The 9,827-nt window shown below is 36.6% G+C and overlaps 1 long non-coding RNA gene across 1 annotated transcript; it reads right to left on the bottom strand.

Moving 5' to 3' along the window:
* Window positions 1-369: 369 nt before the first annotated feature.
* Window positions 370-970, bottom strand: LOC130462425 (uncharacterized). Its single transcript, XR_008922608.1, has 2 exons — window positions 740-970; window positions 370-598 (listed from the first exon to the last, which is right to left on the bottom strand). It is a non-coding gene; the product is annotated as an uncharacterized lncRNA (long non-coding RNA).
* Window positions 971-9,827: the final 8,857 nt, after the last annotated feature.

Raw genomic sequence — 9,827 nt, 5'->3', positions numbered from 1 at the left:
AACGGTTTAAAATTTGTTACTAATAGGGGGCGTTGCTAAAACTCTATGGCAACAGTTTCCTATTGTTAGGCAACAAATATGATAAACCATTACCACAAATAATTATGGCAACACTTTTCTTATGCAACATTTTCTACCTATGACATCAGTTATTCAATAACTTAAGAGAACATTTACAAGTTCAAGTAAACAGTTTTCTCCAATTTAAAGGAACACTTTCAATTTCGTTTATTGCAAGCTTCCAATAGGATCTATGGTAACGCTTCTAATTCGAGTTAGGGAAACACATTCAATAAATATGCTTAAAATGCATATATATTCGATAAATATGCTTAAAATGCTAATAATAAGATTTTTCATTAAAAAAAATTCAAGAAAAATAATATATATTCATTTAAATTTAATTTATAAGTATAATATCAATTACAACCATCATAACAAAAAAATTTTGTCTAGAATTTACATCCAAAAAATAAATATCCCATAATCACTATCGGAGAATTTTATCTTTTAAAATGTATATAATATCATGTGCCCAAAACCAAATAGAACTTCATATATTTGAAGAAGCTCGTAATACTTGAATATTTGTGCCATCCTGTAAAACAAACAAAACAATTATAGAAGTTTAGTAAGTAACATATTGTCAATGAATAAAATCTAAAGAGATAAAAGACGATGAAAATGAATACAATAACTAAATGAAAAACAGACAAATGGACAACATTGTTCAATATACCCAATATGTAGTATCGAGAATTCATATATGAGGGTTAAAGCACAACAAGTTCACAACAAAACAACCAATGGAAGATGGAAATGTGTTCCATTAGTTGTTCAATTTTCTATGTTTCTCAACTTTGATGGTAGATGTTAAAACATTTAAACAAAAGCACAATTAAAAAATGTAAACAAAAGCACAATAAAACATTTACTATTATTTATTCATTTCTGTATCATTATAAGGTAAACCATAAGTTTTTCCTTCATTTCAGCATTGAGTCTCTTCAAAAATCATTAACACCTAAGTGAGTATTTCTGCGTACAAAGGAAACAAAATGATAGTATAAAAATAGAATAGAGGTAATGTGGCAGTTCACAAGCAAAATAACCACCTTAGAAGATAACAATACAAACAGATAATGTTACTTGCGTGACCCCCCCCCCCCCCCCCCCCCCCCCTCTTATGTATAAAATTTCCATAGAAGTATAAGACTACCTGACTGGATAATCTATTCAACTCCTACCACCAGAAAAAATATTACCATGCCACACAATACTTCGTATTACAAAAGAATTTAGCCCATTGAAAAAACAATATCTCAATATCCCATCATTTACCTTCATGTATTATTATGCTAAAGTTAATTCTCATATTTCGACAAACCTGAAATTTTCTAACTCTTCATAGCTCTGGACTAGATATCTCCCATTCTAAGATTTTTATCAACAAAAAAAACACGGTCTTCCATATTCCATTTCTAAGTTTCAAGTTTCAATCTTTATGCTCTGTTTTTAATAAAAACATGATTAGTAAGTGAGGCTTTCATCTTTGAAAGTGTTACTTACAAAAATAATTATGCAAATCTTCAAAAACCCTTAACTTTATACAAGTTCTACAATGTATGAAAAAGTGGAATTCCTTCTTAAAACTAGAACACGTGAACTACTTAAGTCTCATGTATAAATACAAATTCCATGTTCAAAATTCATTGATGTTTATGTGGGAATCATTCCCTTTAAAATAGAATCAATTTCAAATAATGGAGCTTATTAAAGGCGAAGTCTTTTTACATAAAAGTCTTAGTCTTTAAGAATGTGGCCTGCTAACTTAAAGTTCAATATTCAATGTTCAAGTTCCATTTTCAATATTAAAGTTTAATATTCAAGCTTAATTTATTTCAATGTTCATATACAAAATCGATGATACTTTTTATTGTGGGATCTTTTGCGGTGATGACGTGTCACGCGTTCCTCAGAAGTATCAAGTATGCGCTGGCACGATCTTCCTGCAACCTGCAAACAAGAATATTCCCGTAGGAATATTCCCTCTGATGCCTAAGTAAGTATTGGCTAGAGAGAGAAATAATTTGTAGAGAGAAGGCAGAGCAAAAATAGTTTTAGGTAGGTGGGAATGAATTGAATTCCCCCTTTTACCTTGGGATCTGAACTATTTATAGGGCTAGGGTTCCTTGGGAATTGATCCCATAACCCTACCTATATGATTAGATGTCTCCGAGGATTGGAACACGTGTCCATAGGTGGGAGTGCAAAATAGAGCCTGATGGACTCTTTAGACTTGGGCCTGGTCCAGGAAAACTTGGGCCTTCATTAAGAGAGTGGTTCTCTAGGGCTTAAATGATGAGGTTTGGGCCAGCATATGAGCCCTGGACCCATATGCTTTTTTGGGGATAGGCTTGAGTCAGATCACCCTTATTTTAGGGCCCATTGTGGAGGTACTCCAAGCCCACATCACTTTTTAATGAGCAACTCAGTTCAAAGTTAGATTATTTCCACGATTTGATTCGCGAGGAACCAAATCACTTTTGAGCTTCTCAATCGGATTTTTAATATTATTTATGCAACTTCTATTTATGCAATTTCAATATTTTATTGCTTAATTTATTGCTTACTTCGATTCCGCACCTTTAAAGTTCGCAACTTTCAATTTTGCACCTTTACTATTCATTTGGTTTACACCTAGTCCATTCTAGGTGGTAATGTGTAATCTGTACATTTTAGCACTTTATTTTCTATTGTGATGCTTGCTTTATTTGTTATTGCTTTCATCGCCTATACATGCTAAATCTACAATCTACAAGTTCTAATCGCGCTTAACAAAGGTAATTTTTGGACAACCGGATTAGGTTCACTAAATTTGACTTAAATCAAAATGATCACATACAAAAGTAGCAATTTCAATGTCTTAAAAATGCATGCTTACCAAAATAAACTTAGTTCCAATGATTAGGATTATGAACGAAAATGATCCTTGTCTTGTATGAATCAACTTTTCAAGTCTACCAAAATAAGTGTCTCGTTCCCTTACCCGAGTCCGATTGTGGTTTCATGTTCTAGTCTTATCCCGAGTCATTTAGGTCTTTCTAAATCGGACACATAAACTTGTTTGGTGGCGACTCCGTCGAAATTTAAAATTCCTAAGTCGTAGGGGTATTTTGTGCATTTTATATGCTTTGAAGTTCTATTTTCAATGTTCAAATTCGATTAACGTCACTACTGCGACCCGAGAATTTAGCTCCCCTTTACTGGGTGGGATTGCAAAAATAAAGTCAAATCTAGTGGTCACACTCTTTGATAAATCGAACCAAGTTTGAGTTTATGATGAGTCCTAAATGGAATTCATAAGATGCTTAAAACTTACATTCAAATTCTAAAATAAAACTAATCTGAAATACAAGAAATTCCAAAAAAACAAACCCCCCCCGCCTACAGTTTCCTAGGCCGTCATGGGAATCGTCCAAATATATATCTCTAGACCAATTTTGGGGAATGTTAAGATTTCTATCAACCACTCTTGAACTAGATGGCCCATCCGTGTGATTTGGAGGGTAACCTAGTGGCAGTTCGTTTCTTTGTGCATGTTGTTGCGTTTCATTTCTAGGTTGGTTATTAGTGTTCTCAAGGGCTTTCAATATTCTTATATTTAGCTGACTATTTGTAGGGGTTTACAGTTAAATACATAACAATAGAGGAATAACCCCAAAGCAAGGAAACATGTATAAAGCACAGATTAAACAATACATGCGTTTGTAGCATGTTTTCGACTTATGTCAATAAACACGAACAAGAACTCCAATCGTAGTTCCTCTACTTGGTTCACCGACAATGAAGATCCGCCTTGAACGTTAATAGCTTATATCTTGATAAAGGTTTGAAGATTTTGGGAAAATACTCAACAATGTAGGCAAAAGAGAAATTGGGGTTTTGTCTTTTCATAGGGTTGTAAATAATCTAAATTAGTTACTTGGAAACATGTACATAGGTTATTAAAATAACCTAATAAGCAACAAAGATAACCGACCAAATCTAAGGGCTTCGGCCGGCAAGTAGGCCCACGAATGCACAAGCACGCAGCCAGTGTGCTGCTGGGCCGCGAGCCATAGCGCAACTGCTGATGCTCCCTTGCGCGCGCGTCCAAGCAGCAAGGCCATGGGCCAACGCTGCCTGCTTGCGCGTTGCGTCCATGGGCCTTGCGCTTCGTGCCTTGGCTCGTGGGTTTTTTTTGTGTTGCGATTAAATTATCATTCGACAATTCATTTATCATTTCGTACTTGACGATCCAATGTTGTACGATATGATTATTCATTTCTCCTAGCTTACGAATATACACAATACAATTTACGATTTCACGATCCAATGTTAAATCGTATAATTATATTTTATGAACTAGTTTCTTGAAAATCCATTAAATGAATTTCTGATGCATTTAATCCGGCGATCTGTTTCCCGTCATTGGTGTGACCTTGTTGGTTCAGTCAAGAGTAAGTTGTGAGCCTAATAAGGATTAGAACTCACTGATCGGAAGCATTGCTCCAGCTAGCTGTTCCGATCACTTGATCTTACTTAATTAATTATTCGTAATTACTCTTAACCTTGTTATTAGATTAACACACCTTGGGTGAAGGACATATTTCATTCAGTCTCCCACTTGTCCTTTAGACAAGTGTGCATTCGCATTCATTTGTCACTTAGTGTTAGTTGGTGAACATAAGGTATGATCCAAGCCTTTCTTATTAGGTTAAGAAGTGTTTCTCGGATTACTAAGTTCAACTGTTAAACTTTTACAGAAGATTAATCCTTAACCATTTTGAGCACGACCGTGCATTTTCACAGTTTCTAACTATCGGAGAGGCCTTGTTACACAACAACACCATATCCAATCAAAGATAGGAGGACAATCTAATTTTTTACTCTATGAATACTCACTTTGATTCATAATCTGCCTGAATACTGCTTTTATAATCTCCTTTTACGGTGCGACATTTAGCGAGCATAAAAGCAAACTAATATTCAAACGAGTAACCATAATTACTCATGTTTTGAGGAATGGTTCTAATCACCATTAATGAGAACGACTTATGATATCACTATAATCTCTTAAAGTGTTCTCATGGTCAATCCGATACGAGATCCAATAAGTATATATGCAAAAGATTTTTGACTTACCATGTCCATATAGTTCAAGAAATTTAAATATAAATCTACCTGCAATCCAATCTTCATTAGTCATTGGCCGTCCAACCTTTCAATGACCTGGATTAGGGTTTCTTTTGTGACTTCAATATTAAAGTTCACTTATGGGTGTTTCTTTGTCAACGAATCCATCTTGACATCCCATTTGAATGTCTTGAATCACTTGGACTTTATCATTTAATAATAAACCAAAATTAAATGAAAGTGAAATAAATAATTTCATAAATATGATATGGTTCAACCAATTGTTTTAAATACAGATCCAACAAATGTTCTAAAACAAAACGTAGAAAATCAAACCCATTCTCCAACATGCTTAATTCCCATGGCTGCTACATGTGTGGTGTGCTTCACTTGTGGCAACATTTTAGTCAATGGATCTGCAATGTTGTCATCAATTTAAACCTTGCAAATCTCGATTTCTTTCGGTCCAACGATTTCTCGAAGTATTTGGAATCGCCGTAGTACCCGCTTGGACTTCTGGTGGCTCCTAGGTTCCTTTTTCCTGGGAAATGGCTCCACTATTATCGCAATATAAAGCCATTAGTCCTTTTATAGACGGGATAACCCGAGTTCTTCAATGAACTTCCGAATTGAAACAACTTCCTTTGTTGCTGCTAAGGCAGCAATGTACTCAACTTCAGTTGTAGAATATGCAATAGTGTTTTGCTAAGAACTTTTTTAGCTTACTGATCCGCCATTAAGGCAGAACACAAAACCAGACTGTGATCTGAAATCATCTCCGTCGGTTTAAAAGTTTGCGTCCATATATCCCTTAACAATCAACTCCTCTGTACCACCATAAATCCGAAACCGACCCTTTGTCCTTTCCAGGTGCTTTAGGATATTCTTGGAGGCAGTCCAATGCGCCTCTCCAGGTTTTGACTGGTATCTATGAAGGAAATAATGCCCTTGGTCCAAGTATGCATTCAATGTTAAGTCTAATAAATGCGGTTCAGTATTAATTAACAAGTTAATAATTCAGTGAGATCAAGTGAGCTGAATGCCTAGCTAGAGGCCGCTTCAGTTCAAGTGGAATTAATGATATTAATCCACAACTTACTCTTGACTGAACCCGTAGGGTCACACAAATAGTACGTAAACGGATCAAGTATTTAATGGCATTAAATACTCCATCTATGGATATTCGGAATCGACGGATCTTGGTTTCAGTGGGAGCTGAGATCGTCACAGGCAAGAAATGAATACTCCGGAAACGATGATATTGCCGGAAACGGAAATATGGATCGTATCGGAAATATAAATATTATCCAAGTCGTAGATGTTGCCGGAAACGAAAACATGGTACGTATCGGAAAATATTATCGGAAATGGAAATATTGCCGGAATCGGAAATATTGCCGGAAACGGAAATATTGCCAGAATCGGAAATATTATCGGAATCGGAAAATAATTCCGGAAACGGAAATATTAAATATTTGTTCGAAACGGAAATTGATTCCGGAATCGGAAATGTTGAATATTGTTCGTATCGGAAATGAATTCCGGAATCGGGAAATTAATCGGAAGCGTATCGTACGAATTAGCATCGGACGAGGCCTGCCAGACGAAGGCCCAGCACGAAGCCGGGCCATCACCCAGCAAGCCAGCGCGCCACAAACGCACCAGCCAAGGCTGCGCCAGGCCCACCGCAAGGCAGGCCCAGCGCGCGCCAAGACTGCGGCAGCGTGTGGGCTTGCGGCAGTGGGCTGCGAGCTCATGGGCTGCGCGCGCGCGCATGGCGCCCCTCGTGGGCTGCTGTGCGTGCGTGTGTGTTTGTGTGCTACTCGAATCCTAAAGCTACCGGGATTTGTCATATGATTAAATCTAATCCTAAAAGATTTAGTTTATTTAATTAGAGTCCTAGTAGGATTATAATTAAATAAATTAGTATCCTAATAGGATTCCGAATCCTTTTCCATAACTCTATAAATAGGTGCCTAGGGTCACATATTTACATCGAGTATTCAAGTATTCAAAGTGAGTTTTTGAGAGAAAATTCAGTCACACATTTGCCTATAAAGTGCCGAAAATAATAGTACCTTAAGGGCGATTCTAGTTGGTCAATCTTAAGGCGGATCCGGACGTGCTGTGGACTATCTACGGAGGGACGACACTTGGAGTCCTAAAGACTTGTTCTTGTTCGGTTCGGGCGCAGCTAGGGAAGGCACGCAACAAAGAGTATGCATCTTAACTATGCTAAATGATTATGTGTAAATAATATGTTTTCCTGGCTTTATGGTTTTTCCGCATGATTTATGAATTGTCATATGTATCATAACCTAACAATCTACTCGTTGCACTGAGTGCGAATGAAATATCTGGCCTTGTACAAATCATCGCATACATGATAGATCCAATAGCCGAAACACATGGAATCATAGCCATCTTTCTGCGCTCATCAGATGTCTTGGGAGGTTTTAGTTTTTCGAATGCAAAATTTCGTAAATTTAAGATGTTAAATTAAATATTTGCGATTCTTGTTGATAAATCTTGAATTTTTGATTGACCTACTGTATATGTTTAACAAGTTTGAATGCCTAGCCTTGTTAATTATGCAATCTAATTTGTAATTATGATTAATTTGTTGAAAATTAGAATAATTTAGAATTAATTTGATTTTCATAATTAATTATAATTTAATTAGATACCTATGATTAAAAACCACCATAAAAATTGTAAATTTATGTTAAATTTTAAATTTTTATGACCTAGGCTTGAATCCATGTTAATCGGAAATCAATTGAATAATAAATTTTCGATTTTTCGCCCTAAAATTATGAAATTAATATTATTTATTAATTTGTCATTAATTTTAAATATAAATTTTTTAAATTTTATGCGATTCGCTCATATAACTTGCACGCACAAAGCAATGGACGCTACGTGTTACCCTTAAGGGGTGTTGTATAGTGCGGGCATGTGACAACGAGCAAGGGAGCTCGTCGCCCATGCGGCACGAATGCAATGAGCAAGGCCATGGTGCACGAGCACAAGGCAGCAGCCCTGCCTTGTGTCGTGAGCTGTGAGCAATGGACGAATGGGCGAGTGCGAAAGCAAGGCATAGCAGTCGTGTGGGCAGCAAGCGAGCTGCGCCACAGCGCGCACTGCCTCGCGCAAGTGTGCGAAGCCTCGCGCGCAGCGAGCGCAAGCTCGCGTGCTACGAGTGCTACGCCCAGCGTCAATGCCTCGCGCAGCGAGCGCTGGCTCGCATAAAGCGAGCGCTGGCGAGCGCCCGCAGCGAGCGCTGGCTCGCATGAAGCGAACGCAGCGAGCGATGGCTCGCGTGCATCGAGCGCTGGCGCGCGCGCAGCGAGCACCAGCTCGCATGATGCTTTGCGAAGGAGTGCAGCAGCAGCGATGCGACGCAACGCATGGGCTGCGCGCACATGGCCAGCGATGGCTGTGTGCGTGTGGCCCATGGGCGTACGTTGCGTGGGGTTGTTGCGTTGCGATTAGATCGTTTTGAAATTTTAATTTGAAAATTTCAGTTTACGTAATTTTAATTAATTTTAAAATTAATAATTTAAATTATTTTCTTGGATTTTAATTTTGAATATTGTAATTATAATAAATTTTATTTATTCTAATTATTTTACTAAAATTAAAATCATGAATTAATTTAAATACGACTGAAATTAAATTAAACTTTTGGATTAAATAATAAATTTATATGAGCTTTAAATTTTAATTAAATTTGTATGTTTCCGGTTAGACTAGAAATACATTTTTATGTTTAAAATTAGTAAAGCATATGAATTTATTGGTTTAAGTGGGAGCCCTTTTAGTCATAAACTCTTGATTAGGTCTACAAATCCTTAAGGTTAAAACAACTTGATTAGAATTAATAAGGACTGAATAATTGGTAGATTATTGGTGCCCTTGATTAATTGCTGCAAATGTTTACGTGATGCATAATGTGTTTTACTAACCAGCTATGTGGGCCATTCATGATAATGAATGGGTGAATGGTATATATTGTATATGTACTGTTTTGCAGGTTATGAAGTGACTAGTATGGCCCAAATAGGATAGAAAATATGGTCTGCGTACCATTAATTTGAATGTAATTGGTCTAAAGTACCAAAGTTGTTTTTCAATTCAAATATGGTCTGCGTACCATCAAATAGTTGTAATTAGTTTTAATTATAGCTTATCCAATTTGAAGAAAATGGTGCCTCCCACGGAGATTTTCAAGACGGACTTTGAAGTTAAAGCTTCAAGATGAAGTCGGGCCATACTAGATCACATTTATCTTATGCATGTTTTAAGTTATTTATTGCTTTTAAATATGTCTTAAAATGCATGAGATCAAAAGCTTGATTATGTTGCATGATTAAGGATTTTAGTTCACTTAAAATCTAACCAACATAGTAAGAGCCTTAAGTTTCAAACTTAAAAATTGAGTTAAAAGGTGCCATGCCAAAATATACACTTGCTTGGATATCCTTTACATCAATCTAGTAATAGTTTTCGCTCAGCGAGGTGTTACTTATTGGTCCTAAAGGGGCAAGGTACACAAATAATTGTGAGTACATGTTAGTTTTGGTGAAACTCAACGATATAAGTAAGGAGTCCTTTTATGTCGTGGCAAAATCGATAGGTTTACCTAA

This window comes from Spinacia oleracea, chromosome 6, assembly GCF_020520425.1.
Source record: "Spinacia oleracea cultivar Varoflay chromosome 6, BTI_SOV_V1, whole genome shotgun sequence".
NCBI lineage: Eukaryota > Viridiplantae > Streptophyta > Magnoliopsida > Caryophyllales > Amaranthaceae > Spinacia > Spinacia oleracea.
This window is presented reverse-complemented; position numbering and strand designations above follow the sequence as displayed.